This window comes from Papaver somniferum, chromosome 5, assembly GCF_003573695.1.
Source record: "Papaver somniferum cultivar HN1 chromosome 5, ASM357369v1, whole genome shotgun sequence".
Taxonomy (NCBI): Eukaryota; Viridiplantae; Streptophyta; class Magnoliopsida; order Ranunculales; family Papaveraceae; genus Papaver; species Papaver somniferum.
In genome coordinates this window covers 174,365,914-174,383,310 of record NC_039362.1, presented here as the reverse complement: position 1 = coordinate 174,383,310, position 17,397 = coordinate 174,365,914, and the positions used below count along the sequence as shown (strand labels likewise).

General features: G+C 36.5%; 2 long non-coding RNA genes across 2 annotated transcripts; both read left to right on the top strand.

Moving 5' to 3' along the window:
* Positions 1 to 1,044: 1,044 nt before the first annotated feature.
* Positions 1,045 to 2,091, top strand: LOC113283725. Its single transcript, XR_003327600.1, has 4 exons — positions 1,045 to 1,167; positions 1,469 to 1,745; positions 1,835 to 1,904; positions 2,006 to 2,091. It is a non-coding gene; the product is annotated as an uncharacterized LOC113283725 (long non-coding RNA).
* A 1,003-nt stretch (positions 2,092 to 3,094) lies between these two features.
* LOC113283724 lies at positions 3,095 to 7,492 on the top strand. Its single transcript, XR_003327599.1, has 4 exons — positions 3,095 to 3,204; positions 3,353 to 5,609; positions 5,754 to 6,067; positions 6,678 to 7,492. It is a non-coding gene; the product is annotated as an uncharacterized LOC113283724 (long non-coding RNA).
* Positions 7,493 to 17,397: the final 9,905 nt, after the last annotated feature.

Here is a 17,397-nt window from a genome sequence, read left to right as displayed (position 1 = left end):
GTAACACTCCAATAGAGGGGCTTCACTTGGATTTTTAATGTCCAAAAAAGTGGTTATGGGATATCCTAACACATATACAAAATGTCTAGATTACCCTTTAACTAGAAGTGATTTTACGTCCAGGTTTGGATTAATTCCAACCGTAGAATTTTATTTGCATGTAATTTTACGTCCAGGTTTGGATTCATTCCAACCGTAGAAGCTCATTTTATATCCTGGTTTCTTTTAATTCCAAACGTAGAATCCGATTTTACGTCCAGTTTTCTTTTAATTCCAACCGTAAAAGTGATTTTACGTCAAGATTTGAATTAATTCCAACTGTAGAATTTTATTTGCATGTAGTTTTACGTCCAGGTTTGAATTAGTTCCAACCATAGAAGCTCATTTTACGTCCAGGTTCCTTTTAATTCCAACCGTAGAAGTGATTTTACGTCCAGGTTTGAAATATTTCCAATCGTGGAAGTAATTTTTCGTCTAGATTTGGATTATTTCCAACCGTAGAAGTTTATTTTACGGCCAATTTTTCTTCCCACAAAAACTTTGTCCCAGAATTCACCAAGTATACAACAAAATTCATTAATTTAATTTTTATCTAATTAAATTAAATTAAAATTAACTAAATAAGGGTTGTTTAGTCATTACAAAATTATTTGAGATAAGAGGTTTTTGATATTACTTATGAATGACCCATTTTTCTCCTATTAGGTGACGCCCCTCTAATAGAATGTGACACCCCGATAATAGCCTTTTTTCTTAATGCACTTAACTTACAAAAAAAAAAAAAACAAAAAAAAAAATGATTCACTAAAGAAAATAAAAAGTAAAAAATGCTTCAAAAAATAAATCTAAAACGAAGATATTTTTCCCACGTAAGAATTTCCTACGATCCATCCAAGTTAGTTTAGGCATACCAAGGCTCCATGTGGGTCTCTTGGATAACTGAACGGTTTAGTAACTATGGAGAAACTTATTATACTAAGTTTGGCTACACCATGTTATAACCCAACGGAGTCTCCCATATGCCTAGTTTCTAGGGCTTTCATAGAAAAATGGAAATATCTTCTTTCTTCTCTGTTCTTCCGTAAAATAAAGAAAACGAAATCGAAATCGAAATCGATGATGAATGGGTAAGATGGTCAGGAACGGAAGACATTCTGCTGATTTCAGGTATGATTCGATTAGTTATGCACTTAATTTTGATGAAGGTGTTTCTGATGATATGCATCCTGATTATTATCAAGATCAGTTTCCTATGAGAAATTTTTCTTCACGATTACCTGCTTCTCCACCGGATACTCCATCCGCGAAATAGTTAACGTCTTCTGAAAAATATGTATGGAATTTTTTTATTTTTATTTTTTCTGTGCAATTTGGGATAATCCGCTGCTAAAGTGTGCCGGTGAAAATATATACCGCCGGTGAATGGTGCTTGTTTGTGTAATTTCGGTTTTGTTTTCTTTATTAACAGTTTGAAAGGGTTAGGAATTGGGTTCCGACTTTCGATTTCTAAAGCAAGTTGGGAAAAGATTTGGAAACAGCTGATGAAGTGCTGCGAATTTGATTTAGCTTGGATTTCTTATTTTAGCTTGGTTTCTCTTTATAAAGTACTTGTCATCCAAGCATGTGCACCGTCATAGAGAACTATAAATACAAGCATTCATGAGGAAACCAAGCACAATCAAATTTGTCACATCTTCTTAATTCTTTAGACGGCTTAAGGTGATACTGAATTCAAGTATTTCAAGGTAATCGTTTTGCCCGTAGTATTTCAATTCTTGATTAATCATATTTGGAAAAGGGTTATTAGTGTTGACAGCTTTTCCTTCACATCCAGGAAGAAAAAAGGTAGAATTTTAATTGGCTGAAGAAGAGGGGATAGAGACGAGGAAGTGTTGCAAAGAAAGGTTAGTAATCTTATGTTATCAACAATTAGCCTGGAGTTGTCAATCATATTTTCCCCTAAAAATTTTGATAAAATTACTAACTGTTTGTTGTGCAATTTCAGTTTACGGCTAACGATAATAAATTCAATTCGTGCCGGCCGAGACTACTACTGGAATTGAGGCAAGTTGACTACTAGTTGAATTGAGGCAAGTTTCTTTTGTCTGCTTATGTATTTGTGTAACTTTGTAATGATGTGCTGTTTAATTTTTGCACTTCAGTGATTTTTAACATTGAAGGCTTACTTAATTACTTTAGATTGCCATTTTAGAATGAAATTTCTTGATCTCCGTGGATCTTTTATTAGTTCTGAGTCTTTATCACATTCTTAAGCTTGAGTTATTGAGCTTGACCACCTCAATATTTTTCTTGTCTATATATTCTATCCACGTTGTAAACAACAGCAAGTAGCATTCGATCAACATAAATTAATGGGATACAAATGCGAAAATAGAAGACCAATTCCAAAAGTTCAAGTTAACGGTAAATATTAGATTTCAAAAAATGATAAACTAGCTAGTGTGCTACACAGTACACACTACACAGACCAATCGAGCAGGGTCCTATATTAAACATGTCGAGACGATATAGAGTTGTGTGCCGGTCACCAATTCATGATTCAGCCTTTGTCATAGTTTATCATAGTTTATAAACTGTCCTATATTCCCTCATGTCCGTAAAACATTTATCATAGTTTCACACGCAAACACATCACATCAACTGGAGTTAAGGCAAGTTTTTTTTTTTCTGCTTATGTATTTGTGTTATTTTGTATTGATGTGATGTTGAAATTCTGGAAATATACTGAACTCATGCTTGATCACTTTTAGGGAAGTCAGATCGGATAAGACTCTTGATTACTTTGGCCATAATTTGTTAGTTAGCTGTTTGTGGATTTAAATGTATGCTAGACCAATCTAACTATACAGGCTCCCTTGAATAATGATTTGGAAAAAAAACTAATGAAAAGTTCTACTTTAAAAAATCCTAGTAGCTCTTCGAGGCTCACAACTCTAGGTTTTGCCTTATCTATATCATCTCTATCTCGTCTGCTCTTTGTTCCGTTATTCTGATTATGATTATGCAAGACTTTATACTTTATCATCTCTATCTGACTAAGTATGATTAATATTTATTACTTGTGTGTCTAAGCAGGTGTCTCTTGATGCAGGGTATTGTAGAATCACTATTCTGGCTCCAAGGGCCTGCTGTAAGTTTGCTAGTCAGGATCTTTCACTGGTATAATAAAGCAAAGAAACCATGGTAAGTACTTGATTTACTACCACTGTTTTACCTCTCTGTGTTGGTCTTATTTCCAACACCATATCTGCACATACATACATGTTCTTTCTGCCCACGTATGCTAGCATGTGTTTGTGATACCTTTTTTTTTTTCCTTTTTGAATTGAAGATAGATAAAAGTTGGACAGAGGAGCCCGACAAATTGAGTAAAAAGTTTCGGTCAGGTGTGGATTCCTTTATTGAGATGACCAAAAATCATCTCATAAGAATCAAAAAGGACAAGTGTCGATGCCCTTGTAAACAATGCTTGAATGGAAACGACCCAGTTTCGTTAGATTTGGTCAAGAATCATTTGCTTAAATATGGAATGGCAGTCAGTTATAGATATACAATATGGTATGATCATGGAGAAGAAGACAACCCTGCACAAGATCAGTCAGCGTCAAGTTCTGTCAATGTCCATAATGATGAAACAACTTTTATTGGGAATGAAAATGAGGCTATACTTGAGATGTTACGTGAAAATGTTGAATCCTTAACTTCTGATGGGAAGGATGGAGGGGAGAAAACTAGTGAAGCTGATTTAGCCATATTTTCCGCATTATTAGATGAAGCTAAGCAAGATCTATATCCTAGTTGTAAGGACTTTACGTCGTTAACATTCTTGGTAAGGTTAATGCATATCAAAGTTATTAACCGCCTGAGTAATAAAAGTTCCGAGATGCATCTGGAGTTACTTAAAAAATCTTTTCCAAAGAACAACAACATTCCCAGTTCATATTATGAAGCTAAAAGAATGTTGAAGGGTTTAGGATTGGGTTATGAGTCAATTCATGTTTGTAAAAACGATTGTGCTTTATTCTGGAAGGAGTATGAAAAGGAAGACAAATGTCCGGTATGCCGTGAATCTAGATAGAAGTTTAATGACGGTAAAGGTAAGAAGATCCCACACAAGGTGCTGCGTTATTTTCCTTTAAAACCAAGACTACAGAGACTTTTTTCGTCAAAACACACAGCTTGTGACATGAGATGGCATAAGGGAAGACATGTCGAAGGTGGTGTTTTAAGGCATCCAGCTGATGCTGAAGCATGGAAGGATTTTGATGCGCGGTATCCATGGTTTGCGGCAGAACCTCGTAATTTGAGGTTGGGTCTTTCTACTGATGGGTTTAATCCTTTTGGAAATATGAGCAATGCGTATAGCTTATGGTCAGTGGTGTTGATGCCGTACAACCTCCCTCCTTTTAAGTGCATGAAGCAACCTTTTTTCATGATGTCGTTACTTATTTCTGGACCGCAAGCACCTGACAATGACATTGATGCGAATTTGCGCCCTTTAATCGATGAGTTAAAAGAGCTGTGGGATGTCGGTGTGGAAACTCGTGATGTCTCGACAGGAAAAGTTTTTTGTATGTGTGCAGCTGTGTTATGGACCATAAATGACTTCCCGGCATACGCTAATTTATCTTGTTGGAGTACAAAAGAGTATCTCGCCTGTCCCGTGTGTAATGATGATCCGCCTTCACGGAAACTGAGAAGCAAGATAGGTTATTTGTGTCACCGACGGTTCTTGAATCCTGGTCATACCTGGTGAGATAGAAGACTTCATGATGGACATAAAAAAAAACGGGATCCACCGGAAGAGAAAACAGGGGATCAACTGTTGCAGCAAATGCAGAATCTTGGGATCAATCGTTTCGGAAAACATCCGAGTTACTCAACTAAGAAAAGAAAGTGTTCCTAGGAAGAACTGAGCTGGACGAAGAAGAGTATCTTCTACGAGCTTCCATATTGGAAACATCTCAAAATCATACATAAGATTGATGTTATGCATGTGGAGAAGAATATATGTGATAACATTGTAGGAACGATGTTAGGTATTGATGGAAAAAACAAGGATACAGAGAAAGCTCGGTTAGATTTGGAAGATATGAACATTAGGAAAGAATTGCATCTACGACCTAAGGGAGATAAATTCGAAGACCCCCAGCATGTTATACATTAAAACCAGAACAAAGAAGAGATTTTTGTAAGTTTTTGAAGTCGGTGAAGTTCCCAGATGGTTATGCGGCTAACATATCGAGGTGTGCTAACATTGCTGATGGAAAGATACATGGTCTGAAAAGCCATGACTGCTACATCTTGTTACAAAGACTTCTTCCTGTTGGAATTCGTGCTTATCTTCGCAAAGATGTGTGTATTGCCATAATTGAATTGTGTAACTTCTTTCATGATTTATGTGCAAAGACTTTGACTGTGAGTCACCTGGATAAATTAGAAAAGGATATTGTATTGATCCTTTGTAAGTTGGAGCAAATATTCCCACCGGCATTTTTTGATGTGATGGTTCATTTGGCTGTTCACTTTCCACGGGAAGCAAAACTTGTTGGACCGGTTGGATATAGTTGGATGTATCCAATGGAAAGGTATTTTACTTGTTTTTAATGCTTTTTCTAGTGTACAGAGCTCTCAATTATGTCATACTGCACTTATAACTTTTCTGTAATGATTGTTTTCTCAATAATTATATGTATAGTTACTGATTTTTACCTTCTTGTATATATATCAAGGTACCTAGGAACACTTAAACGCTACGTGGGAAATAAAGCGCGCCCAGAAGGTTCAATTACAGAGGCTACATCATTAATGAATGCTTGACATTCATATCGATGCACTTCACCGAAACTGAAAGTAAATTTAATAGGAAAGAACGAAATGATGATGAATTAGATGGTAGTCTACGACGCCAAGGAACAATATTTTTTTTCGCTCAAAAAGTCCACCCAACTGGCGCTACAGAAATAAAGTCATTGTCACCAGAAGAACGAGATCAGATACATCGGTACATCCTTAACAATTGTGAAGAGGTGCATCCTTACATGAAGTAAGTAAAACTATCAAGTTGTTTCTAAGATTATTTTCAGTGGTTATTATGTTTGCACATTAGTTCCGAACTTAGGAGCATGGCTTAGGACCTAATGAAGTGGACCTCTATTCGATGCTGTTCGTAAACATGTACACTCTTTAGTATTTATTCTAGGTAGGTTGGTAGATAAATTCCATATTTTCTTTGTAACCTCAGTTGTTTAAGTAGTATCTACCAAAGTGATATCTCAATTTTAGTATTTGGTCACTATTTTGGAAATTTAATCCTATAATTGGGTATGAACATCTTTTATTTTTATATTTAATCTTATCTGAAAGAACTGCTTATAGCGCCAGTAGTCTCAGACAATAGTTGAGCCATAGCGCCAAACACGTTTATTACTTGTAGTTGAGGCAGAGACACTCGGTGTGCCAAGTTTATCGGTGTTTTTTTGTTTTTGTGAATGTGTGTGTATTTGTTTGAATGAGTTCAGAGTCCCATGCTTTTATTTAAAGAATGATTAAAACAAGTGTAGCTCATGGAATGAACATTTCAGAGAGGGACTCCACTGGAGTGTCGTATGTGTATTTCAGATTCTATGCGATTAACTTTTCTGTTTAAAATATAGGGAACACTTGAAGAAGTTGAAAGAAGAGACGAATAATGATAACTTGTTGTCACAACGGAAGTGTGACTGGTTCGATTTGACTTGAGGTAGAATACCTGAACAATTATAGGGTTGTGTTATTCAAGTGTGACTGGTTCGATTTGACTCCACGGAAGAAAAATCTTAAAACATATTATGATTTGACATGTTTAAATGTGAGTAGTACGTGGTATAATAAAGACCCATATGTTATCGCATCGGACGCGCGGCAAGTGTTCTACCTGGATGATCATAAATTCGGAACATACTGGAAAGTGGTTCTAAAGATGCATCACAGACATATATGGGATGTTCCTGAAATGGATGATGATGATGATGATGATGAAGAAGAAGAGGAAGAAGAAGAAGATGTTTATCAACAAACTGGAGATGTAACGGTATTATCAGTCATACAAGAAGATAATAATGTTGGACTAGATGAACTCCATAGAGATGATGTGGAGGCAGAGTTGGTAGATGCAGAGATTGTATGTGCAGTTGATATTGACGTGGATGATGTTGATGTCGAGGAAGAAGATGAGACATTGGTTGATTATAATGACTCAGAGGTGGATGAGGAAGACATTGAGCCAGTTGACAATGATACAGATTTAGAGGATTAGTTATTTGCATTTTATTTACTTAAAAATAGTTGTTTGGTTTGATAATTATTTTGATGAGAACAACAGCTCTCTATCTTTCAATGATTCAGAGATTTTTTTTTCTTTTGAACAAAGGGATTGGTTATTTTAGTTGTTGGTTGGATTTCAATATTCTGTCTCAAATTCAATTTTTTTTTCTAATGCAGTCCGGGAATCCACTTTCTTCATGTGTTTTTTGTGTCTTTTCTGTTCTCCTTGTGCATGGTGATCTTTTCTGTTGGCATAACTTAAGGTGCTCGTTTCCCCGGTTTAAACTTGAAATGGCAAAACACGAAATTGTTGTCCAGGGAAAGGAAGGCTCGTTGCACCCAATCTTATAGAATTAGCCTTTGGTTTATAGAGCATTCTTTTCGATCTTTTCCCATTAAACGACGTGAACAAATGACGACTTGTATGTTTCCCCTAATGAAAAATTACCGACAAGTGAATTGATTCTCTCTAATTTATTACATTATTTTTAAGTATTAAGTTTTACATGATAAAATATATGGTTACCACAAACTTATTCTTTAGCAGCTATGTATTTTTTTCATCACCATAATAAAATCTTGGTGACAACATTTCAGTAATCACTGAAATCACGAACTGCGGTGAAGTTATAGTGTCACTGAAAATAACTAAAGCGACAAAATCTAGTTCGTTGCAAATGTTCTGTCTCGTGACGATTAGAAGTTGTTACTATATAAATATTTGCAACCAAACAAGCTGATGCTCACTAAAAATAAATATAGCGTCAAACATTTAGTTTCGTCACTATAAAATTAGCTAGTGACGAATTAATTTTGTCAGTATAAACATTTCTTTTGTAACGAAATTTATAGATTATCACCAAAAATATTTTATGTCAATTTTTTAGCATAATCACAATAGCATTGAATGGTGATAAACATATATAATCACAAAAAATTCATTAGTGACTAGACATTATTTCGTCTCTAAATAACGTCACTAAAAACTTATGAGTGACGAAATCCGAGTCCCGTTGCTGAAAACCGAACAACAGTGACAAAAATTAATTTGGTCACAATAACTAATCTTCAGCGATGAAATATTCTTCGCCGCAAAAACTATCGTCACCAAAGCCATGTTTTCTTGTATGAACTTATACAATTGTACATACTAAGAACATGTTTAAAGTTTCCTTAACAGCGTCAGCAGATTGGAAATTTGTCAAAGTTCTTTAAGAAAAAGAACAAGAAAGGAGAGGTGCTGACCCAGAAAGAAATGGAGAACGTCGAGCAAAAGATAGACAGAATTGAAGATCCATAGGCAAAAGACTTGTGGGGCGAAATGAAGAAGAGGGTACACAAGAATCCAAGAACCGAGTGATCGTGTGTTTCTTCTATAGTATTAGTTTGGTTTGAACAATCTAGTTTCGGTTTATGTTTATTTGTGAGTCTTGAACAATGTGTTTGTTTGTGTGTTTTTCTAAACTCTTTGCTTGACTTGGTTTATGTTTGATTTGTTTTCGGTTTGGAACCACATAAATTTGGAGTTTGTTCTGGTATACAATCTAGTATTGTTATTATATTTATTATGTCGATAAATTTGTGTCAAATTACCTCTTTTACAGAGTTTGAATGTGGCAAGATCACATAAATTTCTAAGTTTTCTCCAGTGCCGGTATGCTCGAAAAGAGTAAAATCAATGTCGGTTTCCTAAATGAACGAGTTCCGGTATTCAAATGTGTTTGGATACTATGCCGGTGGTCTGCAATCTCATTGGCAAATATGTTTTTGACAGAAAACCGGAAATGTTATGATGTTAACTTCTATGCCGGCGAATTTACTTATTTCTCTGGATGTTTTTTCTGTATTTCTGGCATGATTTGAAAACACCAATATACGCCGGCACCAAAGTTCCGGCGTGATAATTATAAAACACAACTATGCCGGCAAAGGAATCAAAATATGATTTAATGTTTACAATTCAAACTTTCAAAAAAAAAAAAAAAGGATGCGTATTAGTGAACCACGTATATCGAAATTACTCATCATCGCTTCCACACGTATTAACTTGAATCTCCTCCTCTTGAAGAGGTTTCTTTGATAAGGCAAACGCATACCAAAATTGGTGATTCTCCTCATACAATGCCATCCATCCCATCCAGATATTGGGATCTAGATCCTTGTTTTTTACCATCCCACAAACAGGTGGCAATGGACAATTGTCCTTGAGTTTTGGAATAACGAAATGATTACCGTTCACGAATGCCAAAACAACTCTTCTCTTCTTAAGGGATCCTTCGCATTTTTGCCACTTTGGGGTAAATGTTACTTCTACGGTGGGGGTAAAATAATGAAAAACACATCTAAATGTATCCGTCACTAGATGCCCACAAAGCGGCATTCTCATCCAATATTGAGAAGGAATAAAGTTCATCTCTTGCTCGGGCCCTAATACTTGAGCATGCATACCATCAAACCCCTCGCCTACACCAAGAAATTGCTCATAAAATCTCCTCTTGTTCACAAGTTGTTCGGCCATCCTCGTTCTAGCATATCGGCATGGTGTCATACCTCTACTAACCGCTGTGTCAAAGATTCCTAATTGTTATGTCACAGCATGATAGCCACAATTTCCATCTCCATCGACATCATCCGTATGTACAATATACTCGCGAATAACCTCAGGATGTTGGTCTATGTAAGACTGTATCTTGGTATGATAAATTTTAATTGTCCTACCTGTTCTAGGATCCTTATACATCTTCACATTACCCTTTTCTAACTTGATTATATCCAAACCATTCTATGCAATCTCTACACTTGCACTGTCTTCGATATGTGATGTGAGTTCGTACTTCCTTGGCCTAACCCTTTGCCTTGGAAATAAAACTACATCAACTTTGCTATCACTTGGGTTTGTCACCACCTTTTCCTCGTCACCTTGTTCTTCTATACCACTTGATGTTGATACCTTTGGAGGCCTACCCCTTTTCCTTGGAACCTCCGCTAGATCGATTATGGGTATGGATTCGGAATGCTCACCTTGTTGTTCTATGTCACTTGATGTTGATACCTTTGGAGGGCTACCTCTTTTCCTTGGAACCTCCGCTAGATCGACTATGGGTATGTCTTCGGAATGCTCACCTTGTTGTTCTTTGTCACTTGATGTTGATACCTTTGGTGGCCTACCCCTTTTCCTTGGAACCTCCGCTAGATCGACTATGGGTATGGCTTCGGAATGGTCACCTTGTTGTTCTTTGTAACTTGATGTTGATACCTTTGGCGGCCTACCCCTCTTCATTGGAACCTCCGATGAGTTGGCTTTTGGTGTGTATGCGGAATCCTTCGTTTGTTGTTGACTTGATAGCGGTTCCTTCCTCGGCCTACCTCTTTTGTTTGGAACGTGCGCTTCCACGAACCTTTGTTACGAAATATCACTTGCGGTTAGATCTTGTTTCTTACTTTCCACGCGTTCTTCTTCACGTTGAGTCATTTCTTTCAATTCTACCCTTTGTTTTCTCCTTGACATTTTAGTTTGGGGTCTACCTATTGGATCTCCCTTTCTTGGCTCTTCGCTTTGTGCGATCCATGGACGAGTAATTATTCTTAGTTGGCTCAACAAGACTTGTCGGCTTACTGAGCTGCCACGTGAGTAATCTTCGAAGAATTCCTTTGCTTCGTTCGTATCCCATGAAGTTTTCCCGGGATCTCCCGAAGGGGGAGGGTCGAAAGATAGTTGCTTCCAAAACGGATCAATAACCTCAATAGGTATCACTTCTTCATACTTCACAAGCATATGACGACACGGAAGTCCCAATGAAGACATGTCGGGACAAATACACACATCACCCGGTTTTCCGTAATTTTTCTCATATTTCATTTGTCTCATCATATGTTTTATTGCCCAATGAGAGACGTTGAATTCTATTCCTTGGAGTAACTTACCATAACGAATAAATCGAGTCTTCCTTTCCATTGAGCTTTTCTCAAAAGCCTCCTTGATCTTATTGATATCATCCTTAAAGTATTGCTCCATTGCCTTGGTGAGCGTAGCCACATTGCCTTGACCGGACTGGATGAGATCCTTAAATCTCCCATGAGCGGACTCCGCTGCACTAGTTGCTTCACTCTTGAATTGTCTATACCGGTTTGTCCATGCACGCACATCCTTGAACTTATCCAACCATTGAGTCCGATAATACCAGACGGCAGTCGGATAAACATCGTTCCAATCGGCAATAAACTTCTCCAATCTATTTTCGTACATAACCTCGGTAAGAGACCAATAAACTTTCTCCCAATCTCTTAGAAATTTCAACCACTTTGTCCACTCGCTCCTTTATCTTGCCTCTCTCATCTTCTTATTCTTCGGGGGATAGTTTGTTCTTTCGAACATCTTCTTCTAGTTGAACAATCATTCTTTTCTTAATATTCGTCTTAGTGGGTTCAAACAAGGCATGGCAAGTTTTTTTGATATTTTCACGTATATGATACGTACATAGGAAATTTTGTGCGTCCGGGAAGACGTCGGTTATTGCTTTTATTAATGCGTCATCTTGGTCGGTTACGATGACCCTCGGAAGTTGATTTTCCCGGAAGAATAATTTCAATTGTCGTAATGCCCAATGATAATTATAGTCCCTCTCGTTTTCCATTAAACACCAAGCCAATGTGAATGTTACCTTGTCCGAGGTTTTCCCCACGATGTTGAACAACGACATATTGTATTTGTTTGTCTTGTAGGTACAATCCATCAAAAGAACACCACAACATGTATTTTCCAATTGTGAAAGCAAAGGATGCGAAATGAATATTTGAAGGGGCTTCTCGTACGGCCCTCTTTTAACGATACACGTGTAGTTTTAATCCCAAGCTATCTTCTCAAATTCTTGCATAACGGACCTCCCTTCCCATTCCACCCTTCTAATAGTTGCTTGTGCGCTATAAATTGTACGTAGAGAAGACACATTGGTCTTATCCTTTTCCTTGAAGCCTCTGAGAATTTGTCTCGGTTTGATAAGTACTTTGGTCAATCTCTTTACATCCTCGAACTCATGAGGTTTTAGCTTCGCAACTAGGGAGTGACCAACAAAATCTTTCGGATCCCGGTGGTTATGACAGCCACACAAAACCTCACAATCCCAATTGTTCATGTCATTTAAACGAAATACAAGCTTAAAGGGGCAATTATTCTTCCTTGTACGAGTCTTGTATACCCTATTAGTCTTCTTTGGATATACATAATCCTTTCTCTTGTGGCTATTCTTATCCTTGTATTTCCCACTTCTCTCGCAATCCATCTCAAAACGCCTTTTTGAACCTTCGGTATTCCTCACCAACACACACATGCATGTTCTTAAGAGCTGTCTCTTTAGCCCAAGCGATTGCTTCATTTCGATCTATTATTCCCTACATAAGATCAATTTCACGTTCATTAGAAGGTTCATTACTAGCAATCCATTAGTAAAGTTCAAGATACTAGGTGAAAAGTATTCTTTGGTCACATACTGGAGGTATTTTATAGAATTCCGACGTATCCCGATGAAGCGGCTTTGCATTTGTGGGATCAATATATGTCACCATCTAAAGATCGAATGAAAATTAGCTCCAAACGAAATTAAAACACTATGCCGGAAACCCGTACCAGCATGCTCGACCAATGTTCCGGCATAGTCGAACTTAACCAAAACTGAAGACCAAATTTGAAACATATTCCGGAATAAAAGATTCATTAGACATCAACACCGGAAGCAAAGGTGACGGCATTCTCGCAATTTATTGTCCCAAGCCGGTACACGCTTCCGGCATTGAAAATAATTGATATGTAATGCCGGTATTTAGCTTTGGAAAACATTTATTCCTGTATGTTTTTTGATAGGTACCGGCATTGTAAATTTGAAACTTAACAACGCCGGTTGGGCTGCCGTCATTCTTGATATTGATGGTACCACACCGACACGAAGTTCCGGCGTTGATGTTTATTAATTTTCCATGCCGGTATTTGGTTTTACATGGAAATGTTTCCTGTATGTTTTTCATGCAGTTCCGGCATGGTAACCTATCAATGAAACCATGCCGGTTGAATATTCCGTAGTATATTCCTTGGTAGGTAAAAAAGTTAATTGCGTACCGGCATAGTTTTTTGGTAGAATACTATGCCGGATCAATATTCAAAATGGGGGATATCGCTTTACCGGCATGGTCGTAGTATGAATACCATGCCGGTAATGAGTCTGTCGGCATGGTATTCATACCATTTCCATGCCGGCACCGAGGTTTTACAGTTGAAAAAATGGCGGGTTTAAAGAAAAAAATCGATTTTCCAACCTCCTAGCATCTTTACCTGTGTATTGGGGATGCTTGCATGTTGTGCAAGTTTACTTTCTTGTGTAGCTTCTTCGAAATACTCTTCATACTCGTCAAAATCATCATTCAAGGGTGTTGGCTCAACAAAGAGTTGCAATTGAGAGTTGTTGTCATTAGTTCCTTGTTGTAGTTGAGCTAACGATTCAGCAGCTGCAATTCTCTCCTCACAATCATCTTCCATTTTCACAAAAAAATTTCCACTCAAAAATATTTTTCCTTCCTTCTACTCTCACCTCACTCACCCAAATTCAAATAAAACACACACTAATCATTTATCAAAAATCTTATGATTTTACTAATTATTATTAATCACTAATCCTGATTAGTGAGGGATAGATTAGGTAATACGTAAAATACTTAGATAAGGGGTGACCCCGAATTGATATCTGGATCCAGTTTTTGTCCTTTTCTTATTCCTCCAATTCCTTTTTTTTATCCCCAATTTCGCATTCATAATATTGGTACCAAATTTCCAGTTAGGGTCCTTAGGGAGCTGCTATCTCAAAACAGTTATACCATGGATAAGTAATAACTTAGTTTGTAGAGGTAAAAGATTTGCTGCCTCTCACTTTGCTCATCAAGAAAATAAAACAAAACATGATTGAATCTATTGTTTAGTCTTATGATGAACGTGTACAATGGCGAATATAGTGATCAATCCTATTTAACTCCTAAAAAGGGAGATTGACAGAACATTTGTGTCATGGTATTTGTCAGAGGATTATATGGTTAGTTAGTACACTGGGAACTAAATCATGGAGAAAGATATTTAATTATTGAAGAGCCTAATAGCTAGGATAGATCATCCCAATATATTTCGAAAATTTGAAAGCTATTTTATAGATTCTATGTATTTAATCATCAATATTTATAATTATAACCGGGACCTCCATAATAAAAACCAAAACCATTTGTATCATGATGGCTATCGTCTATCTTTAAATCATAGCAATCTGGGTTGCTAACAAACGTCTCAATATTTTCAGGGTCTTTGGTCATATGGTTTTCATTAATTAATTGAATCCGATTAAAATAATTTGATGTTTTCAAGCCACCTTCCGAAGGTAAATGACCGCTGCCCATCTAAGTTGAAGTATGTCGACCTTTAATTTTCGAATTAGTGACTTCTCCTCCCCAGGTTACTGTTGTTGCCAACTTTGAGAGTTCTGTGAAGAGAGAATTTGGATAATAACCTACTCGAATATTTTGTATTTTTATCCACCAGTGTCCACTCTTTTCGTCCTGCCAAATTATCAATGTTTATTTTTTGACCAAAAGTTGATAATAATGTATCAAAATTTGTTTACTTCTATTTCTTACCTTGTGAATTCCGAAGGCGGCATCTTTTTGGCTACCATTGAAAGTAGACACTTCGCTGAATGCGCAACCAAGAGCGACATTTGATGATGTGTGTACAAAACCATCACACAAGAGATTGTAGCAACCCGTGCTCTCATATCCGTCCGTCATAATAACACGACAGGATAATAGATGGCCACTCAAAGACATCATCGTAGCCAACCCATTCCATCAACAAATCGGGTAACAATATTTACCGTCCAGTATATAAAAATTTGGTATGGGCATCGCCGTATAGGTCTTCATCCACCTAATTAAGAACGAGGATAAAAATTTAATGGTACCCAGCAAGAGGACATAAATGAGCTTAGACATATAATTTACATAAATTGGTTTTGACATATAATTTTGGTCAGTAAAGAACTTACTAGCCATCCACTTCAATAGTATTTTTATTACTATTATCACCGGCTATCACCCAGGTTTGAGATATATTTAATTCAGTTGCTTCAGTAACTGGTTTTCAAAGATTTATTTTTGCTTGTGCTCCTAAAAACTTTCCTTCCACCCCAACTATCGCGTACTGCAAAAGAAAAAATAGCCTGGTTATTATATATGGATCTCTCTATATACATGTGTACAAAAAAGAAAATGAAAAAAAAAAATAATGTACCTCATGGCCGTTTGTAATGTCATAATGCTTACGCAAAATCATAGGATGGTAGTTTTTTCCATTCCTCCGAACTGGATGGTTCTCTCAGGACATGATCCATGTCTATGCTAAGTTTGTTTAAGTTGAAGTGTCCCAGTATTATTTGATTTCAGTATTTTTGGATATGAACTTGGTGTCATGAGAAGTATGTAAAAAAGATAAAAATCAACAAGATAAAATTAGGTTGAGTGTGCAAAATATTAAACCTGTATTGTATGATTATAAAGCAACGGATGATTAAGACTAGATTGTCTATAAATATCATAACAATCGATGATCTCATCAATGCCAACCTATAAGATAAATATCAACGACATTAATACATAGGTGTAAATTAATGAATATATTTAGAAGGATAAAACTAATTGTACATATACACCTTAATGTAAAAACAATTAATACACCTTACCTTAATGGTTTTGATTATTGCATTGTTCGCCGTATTTGGAATCGTTCTTCCTTCAACTAATTCTTTGTTAATGAGGATTGTCAATATAAGAAGCCAACGAGTTACGTCGACCAATTTCAGCATTATTATTAACTAGAAAAAATACACAACTAGATGCGACACGGGAGTTTCACTGAGAAGAGATTGATTCGTATTTTTGTTCTTCCTTTACTATATACTCTACTTATATGTCTTAACTGATTTCCTAAGATACAACATATCCTAAATAGGGTAACAAATTCCTTAATTAGGTGTTATATACATCGTATATATGGAACTTGGAAAAGTTCTGTCATCCCTTTGTTGTCACACTTGGGTCCTGTTGCATTGCTGAATAATAGTTGTGTTTGTATGTTGCAAGATCCTGACATTATACGTAGGCCGGTATTTTGAGGAAAAAAATCCTCATTTCTTACAAGAGTGTGTCGAAGAATTGGTTTGAGCCATATGCTTATTGCACACCCCCACGGCAGAAATTAGGAGGTATTATGTAAAAACGATTCAAAATCATAAGCTCTTTGAAGGTCCTTGAATTTTGATAAGCCTAAACATTGCCATGATCATCTGCTAGTTCAATAGGAACATCAACATTTATACTAAAGATGTATTCCAACTTTAAATGTTATGGGCCAGGAAAAAAAAGCCCAACCGAAAAGAAAAAACTTGTTTAATGGTATGTAAATGAGTAAAATACATTTTGGTTTCATTCAAGTGAGATTTAATTTTTGAGTTCCTTGGATTTTGTATGTAAATGAGTAATAATCAATCATAAATTAAGACTAATTGATATCTGCATCTCTGACTTGTTTAATGGTCTCTAAATAATAATGATATGGATTTACTAAACAAAATCGCAGCTGAGACATCCAGCGCAATGCATTGAGAGCCAAACCCATATCACCAGAGGTGGCAACAGTACTTAGTGTACAACGGATGCTGGCTATAAGGATCCAAATGACCAGCAACCATATCAGTCTCGAATTTCTCAGACTGGGAGACAGTATATTTTCTTTTGTTGATAAGCTTGTGTTGCTATAAGACAAAATCATGACAATGAGATTCACTCATAAGCACAACTGGTTCCAGCATCCACATTTAAGGTACCCTTTCTCTTAAACATTAGGAACGTAAATGCCATGCTAAACTACTAGTCAGACAGCAGAATGATACCAGTGCATTTCAATATCCGCTAATTGAGAGTTTGTAACCACGCAAGCAAGAAAAGCATCAACAAATCTAAAAGCTTTACCAATTGAAGCAAGAAACT